At 37.3% G+C, this 13,469-nt stretch overlaps 1 protein-coding gene across 1 annotated transcript in view; it reads left to right on the top strand.

The window, feature by feature from the left end:
- KIF6 (kinesin family member 6) overlaps positions 1–13,469 on the top strand; it is a 399,233-nt gene that overhangs the window by 108,994 nt on the left and 276,770 nt on the right. The window lies entirely within an intron of this gene.

Here is a 13,469-nt window from a genome sequence, read left to right as displayed (position 1 = left end):
CATAATAAAGGCCATATATGACAAACCCACAGCCAACATTGTCCTCAATGGTGAAAAACTGAAACCATTTCCACTAAGATCAGGAACAAGACAAGGTTGCCCACTCTCACCACTATTATTCAACATAGTTTTGGAAGTGTTAGCCACAGCAATCAGAGAAGACAAAGAAATAAAAGGAATCCAAATCGGAAAAGAAGAAGTAAAGCTGTCACTATTTGCAGATGACATGATACTATACATAGAGAATCCTAAAGATGCTACCAGAAAACTCCTAGAGCTAATCAATGAATTTGGTAAAGTAGCAGGATACAAAATTAATGCACAGAAATCTCTTGCATTTCTATACACTAATGACGAAAAATCTGAAAGTGAAATTAAGAAAACACTCCCATTTACCATTGCAACAAAAAGAATAAAATATCTAGGAATAAACCTACCTAAGGAGACAAAAGACCTGTATGCAGAAAATTATAAGACACTGATGAAAGAAATTAAAGATGATACAAATAGATGGAGAGATATACCATGTTCCTGGATTGGAAGAATCAACATTGTGAAAATGACTCTACTACCCAAAGCAATCTACAGATTCAATGCAATCCCTATCAAAGTACCACTGGCATTTTTCACAGAACTAGAACAAAAAATTTCACAATTTATATGGAAACACAAAAGACCCCGAATAGCCAAAGCAATCTTGAGAACAAAAAATGGAGCTGGGGGAATCAGGCTCCCTGACTTCAGACTATATTACAAAGCTTCAGTAATCAAGACAGTTTGGTATTGGCACAAAAACAGAAATATAGATCAATGGAACAGGATAGAAAGCCCAGAGATAAACCCACACACATATGGTCAACTTATCTTTGATAAAGGAGGCAAGCATATACAGTGGAGAAAAGACAGCCTCTTCAATAAGTGGTGCTGGGAAAATTGGACAGGAACATGTAAAAGTATGAAACTAGAACACTCCCTGACACCATGCACAAAAATAAACTCAAAATGGATTAAAGACCTAAGTGTAAGGGCAGACACTATCAAACTCTTAGAGGAAAACATAGGCAGAACACTCTATGACATACATCACAGCAAGATTCTTTTTGACCCAGCTCCCAGAGAAATGGAAATAAGAACACAAATAAACAAATGGGACCTAATGAAACTGAAAAGCTTTTGCACAGCAAAGGAAACCATAAACAAGACCAAAAGACAACCCTCAGAATGGGAGAAAATATTTGCAAATGAAGCAACTGACAAAGGATTAATCTCCAAGATTTACAAGCAGCTCATGCAGCTCAATAACAAAAAAACGAACAACCCAATCCAAAAATGGGCAGAAGATCTAAATAGACATTTCTCCAAAGAAGATATACAGATGGCCTACAGACACATGAAAGAATGCTCAACATCATTAATCATTAGAGAAATGCAAATCAAAACTACAATGAGATATCATCTCACACCGGTCAGAATGGCCATCATCAAAAAATCTAGAAACAATAAATGCTGGAGAGGGTGTGGAGGAAAGGGAACACTCTTGCACTGTTGGTGGGAATGTAAATTGATACAGCCACTATGGAGAACAGTATGGAGGTTCCTTAAAAAACTACAAATAGAACTACCATACGACCCAGCAATCCCACTACTGGGCATATACCCTGAGAAAACCATAGGTCAAAAAGAGTCATGTACCAAAATGTTCATTGCAGCTCTATTTACAATAGCCAGGACATGGAAGCAACCTAAATGTCCATCGACAGATGAATGGATAAAGCAGATGTGGCACATATATACAATGGAATATTACTCAGCCATAAAAAGAAATGAAATGGAGGTATTTGTAATGAGGTGGATGGAGTTAGAGTCTGTCATACAGAGTGAAGTAAGTCAGAAAGAGAAAAACAAATACAGTATGCTAACACATATATATGGAATCTAAGGGAAAAAAAAAAAAGGCCATGAAGAACCTAGTGGCAAGACGGGAATAAAGACACAGACCTACTAGAGAATGGACTTGAGGATATGGGGAGGGGGTGGGGTGAGATGTGACAGGGTAAGAGAGTGTCATGGACATATATACACTACCAAATGTAAAATAGATAGCTAGTGGGAAGCAGCCGCATAGCACAGGGAGATCAGCTCGGTGCTTTGTGGCCACCTAGGGGGGTGGGATGGGGAGGGTGGGAGGGGGGGAGATGCAAGAGGGAAGAGAGATGGGAACGTATTGTATATGTGTAGCTGATTCACTTTGTTGTAGAGCAGAAGCTAACACACTATTGTGGGGCAATTATACTTCAATAAAGATGTTTGAAAAAAAATAAAAATAAAAATAAAAAAATAAAAAAATAAATAAAATTAGAAATGAAAAAGGAGAACTTACAACAGACATGGCAGAAATACAAAGCATCCTAAGAGACTACTACAAGCAACTCTATGCCTAATAAAATGGACAACCTGGAAGAAATGGACAAATTCTTAGAAAAGTATAACCTTCCAAGACTGAACCAGGAAGAAATAGAAAATATGAACAGACCAATCACAAGCACTGAAATTGAAACTGTGATTAAAAATCCTCCAACACACAAAAGTCCAGGACCAGATGGCTTCACAGGTGAATTCTATCAAACATTTAGATAAGAGCTAACACCCATCCTTCTCAAACTCTTCCAAAAAATTGCAGAGGAAGGAACATTCCCAAACTCATTCTATGAGGCCACCATCACCCTGATACCAAAACCAGACAAAGATACTACAAAAAAAGAAAATTACAGACCAATATCACAGATGAATATAGATGCAAAAATCCTCAACATAATACTAGCAAACAGAATCCAACAACACGTTACAAGGATCATACACCATGATCAAGTGGGATTTATCCCAGAGATGCAAGGATTCTTCAATATAGGCAAATCAGTGTGATACACCATATTAACAAATTGAAGAATAAAAATCATATGATCATCTCAATAGATGCAGAAAAAGCTTTTGACAAAATTCAACACCCATTTATGATAAAAACTCTCCAGAAAGTGGGCATAGAGGGAACCTACTTCAACATAATAAAGGCCATATACGACAAACCCACAGCAAACATCATTCTCAATGGTGAAAAACTGAAAGCATTTCCTCGAAGATCAGGTACAAGGCAAGGATGTCCACTCTCACCACTATTATTCAACATAGTTTTGGAAGTCCTAGCCACGTCAATCAGAGAAGAAAAAGAAATAAAAGGAAGCCAAATTGTAAAAGAAGAAGTAAAACTGTCACTGTTTGCAGATGACATGATACTATACATAGAGAATCCTAAAGATGCCACCAGAAAACTACTAGAGCTAATCAATTAATTTGGTAAAGCTGGAGGATACAAAATTAATGCACAGAAATCTCTTGCATTCCTATACACTAATGATGAAAAATCTGAAATTGAAATTAAAGAAACACTTCCATTTACCATTGCAACAAAAAGAATAAAATACCTAGGAATAAACCTACCTAAGGAGACAAAAGACCTGTATGCAGAATAGTATAAGACACTGATGAATGAAATTAAAGACGATACAAACAGATGGAGAGATATACTACGTTCCTGGATTGGAAGAATCAATATTGTGAAAAGGACTATACTACCCAAAGCAATCTACAGATTCAATGCAATCCCTATCAAACTACCAATGGCATTGTTTACAGAACTAGAACAAAAAATCTTAAAATTTGTATGGAGACACAGAAGACCCCGAATAGCCAAAGCAGTCTTGAGTGAAAAAAACAGAGCAGGAGGAATCAGACTCCCTCACTTCAGACTATACTACAAAGCTACAGTAATCAAGACAATATGGTACTGGCACAGAAACAGAAATATAGATCAATGGAACAGGATAGGAAGCCCAGAGATAAACCCACACACCTATGGTCAACTAATCTATGACAAAGGAGTCAGGGGTATACAATGGAGAAAAGACAGTCTCTTCAATAAGTGGTGCTGGGAAAACTGGACAGCTACATGTAAAAGAATGAAATTAGCACACTCCCTAACACCATACACAAAAATAAACTCAAAATGGATTAGAGACCTAAATGTAAGACCGGACACTATAAAACTCTTAGAGGGAAACATAGGAAGAACACTCTTTGACATAAATCACAGCAAGGTCTTTTTTGGCTCACCTCCTAGAGTAATGGAAATAAAAACAAAAATAAACAAATGGGACCTAATGAAACTTAAAAGCTTTTGCACAGTGAAGGAAACCATAAACAAGACGAAAAGAGAACCCTCAGAATGGGAGAAAATATTTGCAAATGAATCATCGGACAAAGCATTAATCTCCAACATATACAAGCAGCTCATGCAGCTCAATACCTAAAAAACAAACAACCCAATCCAAAAATGGGCAGAAAAGCTAACTAGACATTTCTCCAAAGAAGACATACAGATTGCCAACAAACACATGAAAGGATGCTCAACATCACTAATCATTACAGAAATGCAGATCAAAACTACAGTGAGGTATCACCTCACACCAGTCAGAATTGCCATCATCAGAAAATCTACAAACAATAAATGCTGGAGAAGGTGTGGAGAAAGGGGAACCCTCTTGCACTGTTGGTGGGAATGTAAATTGATACAGCCACTATGGAGAACAGTATGGAGGTTACTTAAAGAACTAAAAATAGAATTACCATATGACCCAGCTATCCCACTACTGGGCATATACCCAGAGAAAACCATAATTCAAAAAGACACATGTACCCCAGTGTTCATTGCAGCACTGTTTACAATAGCCAGGTCATGGAAGCAACCTAAATTCCCATCGACAGACGGATAAAGAAGTTGTGGTACATATATACAATGGGATATTACTCAGCCATATAAAGGAACGAACTTGGGTCATTTGTAGAGACGTGGATGCATCTAGAGACTGTCATACAGAGTGAAGTAAGTCAGAAAGAGAAAAAGAAATATCGTATATTAACGCATATATGTAGATCCTAGAAAATGGTACAGATGAACCAGTTTTCACAGCAGAGATTGAGACACAGATGTAGAGAACAAACGTGTGCACACCAAGGGGGGAAAGCGGCGGGAGGTGGGGGTTGTGGTGTGATGAATTGGGAGACTGGGATTGACATGTATACACTGATGTGTATAAAATTGATGACTAATAAGAAAAAAAAATTAAAAACATAAAAAAAAGAAATTATAATGGTAATATTTAGTAGAGGATATTTACCAATTGAAAAGAAAGAAGTTAATGTGGAAAAGAAGACAAGAATTCATCACAACAAGCACTCAGAATATTTTGCACCTTTGAGGATTAAGAGGTACAAACTACTACATCCAAAATAAATAATGTACAAGGATATATTGTACAGCACGGGGAATATAGCCAATATTTTATAATAGCTTTAAATGGAGTATAACTATAAAGATAATGAATCACTATCTTGTACACCTGAAACTATATACTCTTGTAAATCAACTATACTTCAATTTAAAAAAAAGAATATTTTACAGCTTTCAGTTTGGACCTGTTTTTTTTTTTTTTTCATGATGAAGTATTTAGTTTTAGGTTCACAACAAAATTGAGAGGAAGGTACAGAGATTTCCCATATACTCCCTATCCCCACACATGCATAACCTTTCCCATTATCAACATCACTCACCAAAATGACACGTTTGTTACGAAGAATGAACGTACATTGACACATCAAAATTACCCAAAGTCCATAGTTTACCATAGGTTTCACTCTTTGTGTTGTGCATTCCATAGCTTTGGACAAATGTATAGTGACTTATATTCATCATGATCGTATACAGAGTATTTTCACTGACTTAAAAATCCTCTGTATTCTGCCTAGTCATCACTACCCCTACCTCCACCCCTGGTGACCACTGATCTTTTTATTATCTCCATAGTTTTGCCTTTTCCAGAATGTCATATAGTTGGAATCATACATTATGTAGCTCTTTCAGACTGGCTTCTTTCACTTAGTAATACGCATTTAAGCCTCCTTCATGTTTTTTCATGGCTTGATAGTTTATTTCTTTTTAGCACTGAATAATATTCCACTGTCTGTATGTACCAAAGTTTATCTATCCATTCACGTACTGAAGGGCATCTTGGTTGCTTCCAAGTTTTTGGCAGTTATGAATAAAGCCTCTATAAATATCTGTGTGTAGGTTTTTGTGTGAACATAAGTTTTCAGCCTCTTTGGGTAAATACCAAGGACCATGAATGCTAGATGATATGGGAGGAATATATATAGTTTTGTGAGAAACTACCAAACTGTAGTGACTGTACCATTTTTGCATTCCCACCAGCAATGAATGAGAGTTCTTGTTGCTCCACATCCTAACATTTGATGTTGTCAATGTTCCAAATTTTGGCCATTCTAATAAGTGTGTAGGGGTATCTCATTATTGTTTTAATTTCCATTTTCCTAATGACATATGACATGGATCATCTTTTCGTATGCTTATTTACCATCTGTATATCTTCTTTGAGATCCTGTTAAGGTTTTTGGCCCAGTTTTTAATTGGGTTGTTTGTTTTCTTATTGTTGAGCTTTAAGAGTTCTTTGTATATTTTGGATAACAGTCCTTTACCAGATGTGTCTTTTGCAAATGTTTTCTCCCAGTCTGTGGCTTATCTTCTAATTCTTTAGACATTGTTTATTAATTTTAATGAAGTCCAGCTTATCAATTATTTCCTTCATGGATCATGTCTTTGATGTCATATCCAAAAAAGCATCACCACACCCAGGGCCATCTAGGTTTTCTCCTATGTTATATTCTAGGAGTTTTATAGTTTTGCATTTTACATTTAGGTCTGTGATCCATTTTGAGTTAATTTTTATGAGTGGTGCAAAGTCTGTGTCTAGATTCTTTTTTTTTTTTTGCATGTGGATGTCCAGTTGTTCTAGAACCATTTGTTGAAGAGACTGTCTTTGCTCCATTGTATTGCTTTGGTTTCTTTGTGAAAGATCAGCTGACTATAGTTATGTGAGTCTGTTTCTGGACTCTGTGTTCCATTCCACTGATCAATTTATCTATGCTTTCATCAATACCACACTGTCTTGATTGCTGTGGGTTTATAGTAAGTCTTGAAGTTGGGTAGTGTTGGTCCTCCTACTTTGTTCTTTTCCTTCAATTTTGTTTTTGCTCTTCTGGGTCTTTTGCCTCTCCATATAAACATTAGAATCATTTTGTCAATATCCACAAAATAATGTGCTGGCATTTTGATTGGGATTGCACTGTATTTATAGATCAAGTTGGGAAGAACTGACATCTGGACAATATTGAGGCTCCCTCTCCACGAACATGGAATATCTCACCATTTATTTAGTTCTTTGATTTCTTTCATCAAAGTTTTGTAGTTTCTCATATAGATATTGTGCATATTTTGTTAGACTTATATCTAAATATTTCATTTTTAGGTGCTAAGGTAAATGGTTTTGTGTTTTTAATTTCAAATTCCACTTGTTCATTGCTAGTATACAAAAAAGCAGTTGACTTCTGTATATTAACTTTGTATCCTGCAGTGTTACTCTAATCACCTATTAGTTCCAGGAGTTTTTTGTCAGTTCTTTCAGGTTTTCTGCATAGATCGTCATGTCATCTGTGAACAAAGACATCTTTATGTCTTTTTTCCCAATCTGTATACCTTTTATTTCTTTCCTTGCATTACTGCATTAACAAGGACTTCCAGTATAATGTTGAAAAGGAGCAGTGAGAGGGGATATCCTTACCTTGTATCTGATCTTACTAAGAAAGCTTTGAGTTTCTCATCATTAGCTATCATGTTAGCTGTAGGGTTTTTGTAGATAGTCTTTATCAAGTTGAGAAAGATCCCCTGTATTCCTAGTTTACTGAGAGTTTTTATCATGAATTGGTATTGGTTTTTGTCAAATGCTTGTTCAGCATCTATTAATATGATCATGTGATTTTTCTTTTACAGTCTGTTGATGTGATGGATTATATTGACTGATGTTTGAATGTTGAACCAGCCTTGTATACCTGAGATAATCCCACTTGGTCATGGTATATAATTCTTTTTCTACATTGTTGGATTTGATCTGCTAATACTTTACTGAGGATTTTTACATCTATGTTCATGAGAGATATAGTCTAGAGTTTTTTTTTCTCGTTATGTCTTTGGTTTGGGTATAAGGGTAATGCTGACCTCACAGAATGAGTTAGGAAGTATTTCCTCTGCTTCTCTCTCCTGAATGAGATTGTAGATAAGTGGTATAATCTCTTCTTTAAGTATTTAGTAGAGAACCTGGTGTTTTTAGTAGGTTAAATGAAATAACTCAATCTAAAGTGTCATGTGATTGGCTATATTTTTCATTATCAGTAAGAAGATATAATATTAGATAAAACAAGAAAGAAAAGATATCTTTTTCAAGTTACTAGAAAGAGTTTTCAAAATATCTCAGTAGTGATCTTGAGAAAAAGTATCCATTACTTTTAGCCCATCTGTCTAGGTTAAGACCAACACAAAAATTTATTGCAGGTTCATAAAACTTTCTTAAGTGATGTTTCAACTATTTATATTTTATAACAGAAGAAATCTTTTAGATTTTTAATCAATCTAAAGAAGGAGGGGGGCTTCCCTGGTGGCACAGTGGTCGAGGGTCCGCCTGCTAGTGCAGGGGACACGGGTTCGAGCCCTGGTCTGGGAAGATCCCACATGCCGCGGAGCAACTAGGCCCGTGAGCCACAATTACTGAGCCTGCGCCTCTGGAGCCTGTGCTCCGCAGCAAGAGAGGCCACGATAGTGAGAGGCCCGCACACCGCGATGAAGAGTGGCCCCCACTTGCCGCAACTAGAGAAAGCCCTCGCACAGAAACGAAGACCCAACACAGCCATAAATAAATAAATAAATAAATAAATAAATAAATAAACCCAAAGTTTTAAAAAAAAAAAAAAGGATATCTAGGGAAAGCACCCATATAGCCATTAAAAAAAAAAAGAAGAAGGAGGGCTCCCCTTACATACTTCTAAAAATTTACATCTTCCCCCAAATCCTCCCTGTAGAGAGTTTCTGAAAATGTGTTGGGGTGGGGAAAAAAAGGAAGTTGGAAAATGATGAACTAGGTAATATTCTCTTTATTGAAATGAATGGTGCAGCTTGTTCACAATATGTGAGATTATTCAGTTATTTAGAAGAGCCTGATGGACACCCTCCCATTTTCGTGAGGGCTGCCTACTACTGATATTGTTCTAAGTCAAGGTAACTAGACTGAGCTACCTCTCATCTGTATGGTACCTTCATGTGATTATTAAAAGGCAACCCTGCCACCTGTTGAAAAATTGTTGTAATATGCTGGTTTTGTTGGAAGACACTTTACTGCCCCCTGACAGACATAAGTCATAATAAATCTACAGACTCATGTGAATTGCACCATCTTGTATACGGTGCCGTTGTTCAGTGCCTGGCCTGCACCATCACATGGGGCACTTGCAAGTAGAAGAAGATAATAGAAATCACCATAGCAATATTTGTCTATAGCATGAAAATGAGAAACCAGATTCACTGTAGTAACTCCTGGAAAGTCCCTGTTCAGCAAGTTGGTGGTATTGGAATGTTGTGGAGATGGGATGTAGGGTGGGGAGGGTTCTTTCATTGATGGCTTCCATTACTGGGAACAAGAGCTTGGCCATTGCTCTTTATATGTCTTCCAGGCAATTAGAAAGCCTAAAAATTCCAACTACTTAGCCAAATGGAAAAGAGTCTCTGTTTACAGAGAAAACACAAAGCTTGCTTCTTCTCCATCATTGAGCAGGCTGAGTATACTTAGCAGAACTTTTCCACTTAGGGGTCCAAGTTAAGGCTATCAGTGGCTTTTTGCTTGAAATCTAAACATTTTAGAAACATTTTGTAGAGAAAACTATTCACAGGTCCTTTCAAAAAGGAATCAAATAAATAGTTTGGGGGGTTTCCATCTTGGAATTAAGATGTTTATTTAAGAAACTCCAATAAAGCCCTCTTTCAAGCTATGAAAATTATAGTCAGAATCGAGTGGTGGACTGAGGATTCAGGAAATAGCTATTGATTTGTTAGAGAGCTGAGGGCGTGGGGAGTGGCGGGGGGAGGCGAAGGGCCAGGAAAGGAAGCAACTCGAAGAGAAACTTTTGCTGATGATTCTTATTTCCTCCAACTTTGAAAAGCTTTCCACCAACAGCAGAGTTTAAAGCATTCTCTCTCCCAGATTAGTCGACCTAGTCAAGAGGTAGTACCCAGCTCAGGCTGTACTTCTCTGAGCAAAGGCATGAGAGTGGGTGGGAGTGACAAATTGGTTGGGAGGCTTAAGTGCAAAAGGGATTTTCAATGAGGGCAGGCAGAGCAATAAGGGAAGGTCCAAAGCCTCATGCCCAAGGGATTGGGCAGAAACCAGGAAAGAATCTGAGGAGAAGAACTGGCAAGAGAGACCCTGATTGGAGAAAGTTGCACTGAAGAAGATTCCAGAAAGATGCCAGAGGTGGAGTCTTTTTATTAAAGCGTGCCCAACAGATGAGCCCAAAGCAGGGAGAGAACCGTGAAAGAAGTCAAACTAAACTGGACACCAACCTGTCTTTTTATTTACTTTTCAAAACCTCCACGGGCAAGAAATCAGAAAGTAGTGAGGAAAACAGTATCAGAAAAGTGCCAGAGAAATGCCTGGTGATGAGTTACAGGGTTACAAAAGACGGCTGAGAGTTCTATACAGAAAAACTGGAAGCATGTGCAAATTGCATTATGATCAAAGTGACAAAGCTGGACGAGCACCTGGAAGTAAATATAGAAGTGTAATAGTTCTGAGGTAGGTTCATTGCAGATCAAAGGCTCTGAATGACTTACAAGGAAAAAAGTAGCTTAGCCAAATGCTGCTGATGACATTTCACGCTTTCTACCTTATGCTTCTAACTATTCTTTGTAAATATAATCCTAAATCAGTGACCCATTTAGGTTGTCTAATAAATGAACACTTTTAGAGTTCCATACTTCCTTGTTTTCTGCATTCATTTCAGTGAAGTAATGGTGAGGAGATTATGTCATTTAGATTTTAGATTTGATCTAAACTATCATTTAGATTTTGTTTTGATTTAGCAATGATATAAACCCTATGGATGTTTAGGAATATCCATAATCCCCAGTTGAGCTTTAGTTATTGTTGTGGTTAATGGGTGGCTTAGTTTACCCATCAGCTGCATGGTCAGGGAAGTAGAAAAGAAACTTCCCATGGAAGGACAAGCTTTTTAAAATTCACAGGGGCCCTGCCTATTAGTAGATATGACCCAAAGTGACTTCAGCTCCAACCAGTAAAATGAGTAAGTCTCCCCTTTGGGCTTGGGGTGGAGCTGGGTGGAGAGTAAAGATAAAGAAACCAGAAACCTCCTCCTCCTATGTCCACCTTGTGTGGTCGTTAAAGATGAAGTCAATGGCTCTCAACCTTGGCTGCACACTAGAATCACCTGGAACCTTTACAGATCCTGATACCCAGTCCACGCCCCAGAACAGTGAAATCCGAACCGCTTAGGAGGACACCTGGCACCGGTGTGTTGTTTTAAGTTCTGCAGGCTATTCCTGTGTGCCGCCAGGATTACAACTGGATTACAGAAGACAGTGCAGGTCCCTGGCATACTTTTGGTGCCCAGTGAGTGTGAACATCCTTGTCTTTGAATTGTTTCCTGCTCCCCCACCTCTCCCTTTTCTGAACTTGCACAGGTTGATTTTGTAGCAGACTTGGTCTTACAACATGTACCACAGGTGACTTTGCCTCAGAGTTGGAGAATTTGTTTTCTCCCTCCTGTTGAAAAAGACAGAACTCTCTTCTTTTCTCACTTCTAATATACTGTCTCATCACTTATTTCATGCTTTCATCTTCCTTCCAATATTACTTAACTTCTTTTTACCTCTAAGGCCTAGAATCTGTGGATTTAGGAAGAATTCTAACTTCTGTGTCCCTAGGGATTGAATTTAGGCAAACCTTCTCGAGCATATCAGAAGGATCAGGGTGGAAGTAAAGCTTAAGGAATAAAGGGGGTTCCTAAAAATAGAGCACAATTCATCTATTTCAGTTAACAATGCCTTCATGTTTTCTAAGCATTTTTTAACTCAAGCATTTTTAATAAGCTCACTTATGAGTCTTGTTGAAAAATAAATAAAATATACTTGTTTTCATTAAGGGAAGAGATCTTTTGCCATCTTAGGTGGTATTGTTGAAGGAGACAAAAAGGAGTCCAAAACTTGGCAACAGGCTAGATTATTAGTGACATAATGGTCACAGAGGTGCTGGTAGAGCTACATTTTCTTCCTGCAATTAGTATTTTAAGTGCCCACAAATTACATATGAAAGTCCAGATAACCTCCTTACAAAAGGGAAGACTGAAAAATTATGGTCTTTGCAAAATCTTCATTTTTAAGGGTTTATAAATGTGTTTTTGTCTATAGGCAAGTGACACGTCCACTTGCTAGTTGTACTTTGAAGGGAGAAATAGTGCTAAATGATGCCAACCTTTATCTATTATGATCAGTTCCAAATGCTGTAAGCAAGTGCAGATATCTGGAGATACACTTGCAACACTTGTGAATTACAGATTTCCTTTCTTCAACAATTTTTAAGAAAATCAAGAAGGCAGAACTCAAGAGGCAGAAGGGAACTCTCTTTAGTAACTTTATTGTTTGAATCTGTAGGCATTTGAAGCAAGACTGTGAGGAGTTTAGCCAAATTGTGTTCATTTGCAGAAAGTCCTACGAGGACTCTAAGGAGAGTACTCACAAGCCAACTCTCGAAATAGGGTTAGAATTCACCTGGGAGGAAGTGGTGTTGGCACCAGGATGCCCACTGAGGCAGTTGTAATAGGTGAATGTAATTCCAGACCTAAAGCTCTTACTGTAAGGATTCAGTGGAAGGAAAAGTGATGTTGTAAAAGAAAAAAAGTCAAGAAACACATCTGATGGACATAAAAATAATAATTACAAACTAAAATTTTATTACAAGACTTCTTGAGAATTTTTAACTCACCTTGATAAGAAAACTAGAGAAGGGAACATCTCCTAGAGGGATAACAGACGCCTCAATTTTCATCATGTTTAAATTGATGAGCTAACCAGTTTGAAATGTCATGTAAATTGAAAATGATATGAAATTGAACAAAAGGGAAAAATTAGGAGAAAAATTTGTGCATTACCTATGTAAGAAACTGAATTATGACATAGAAAAATACTATATAGGCAAGTTTCCTGATATAGGTAGAAGGTTAACTATTTGCATTTTTAATTCAATAAGAATATATATTTTAAGATGCTTTGGGGTTCTGATGATTACCAAGACAGATGGCTTTAAATCAGAGCTTGTAATATACTTTTCAGCCCCAAAGCTATTTGGTAGTACTGTCAAGGGAATGTCAGTGTTTGATGCTAATCCAATACTGTCTGGTGTCTTGTGTACTATTGGATTTTATAAATTCAAGACATCGTACAT

This window comes from Balaenoptera acutorostrata, chromosome 10 (genome assembly GCF_949987535.1).
Source record: "Balaenoptera acutorostrata chromosome 10, mBalAcu1.1, whole genome shotgun sequence".
Classification (NCBI taxonomy): Eukaryota; Metazoa; Chordata; class Mammalia; order Artiodactyla; family Balaenopteridae; genus Balaenoptera; species Balaenoptera acutorostrata.
The sequence above is the reverse complement of the archived record's forward strand: the minus strand, read 5'-3'. Positions and strand labels throughout refer to the sequence as shown.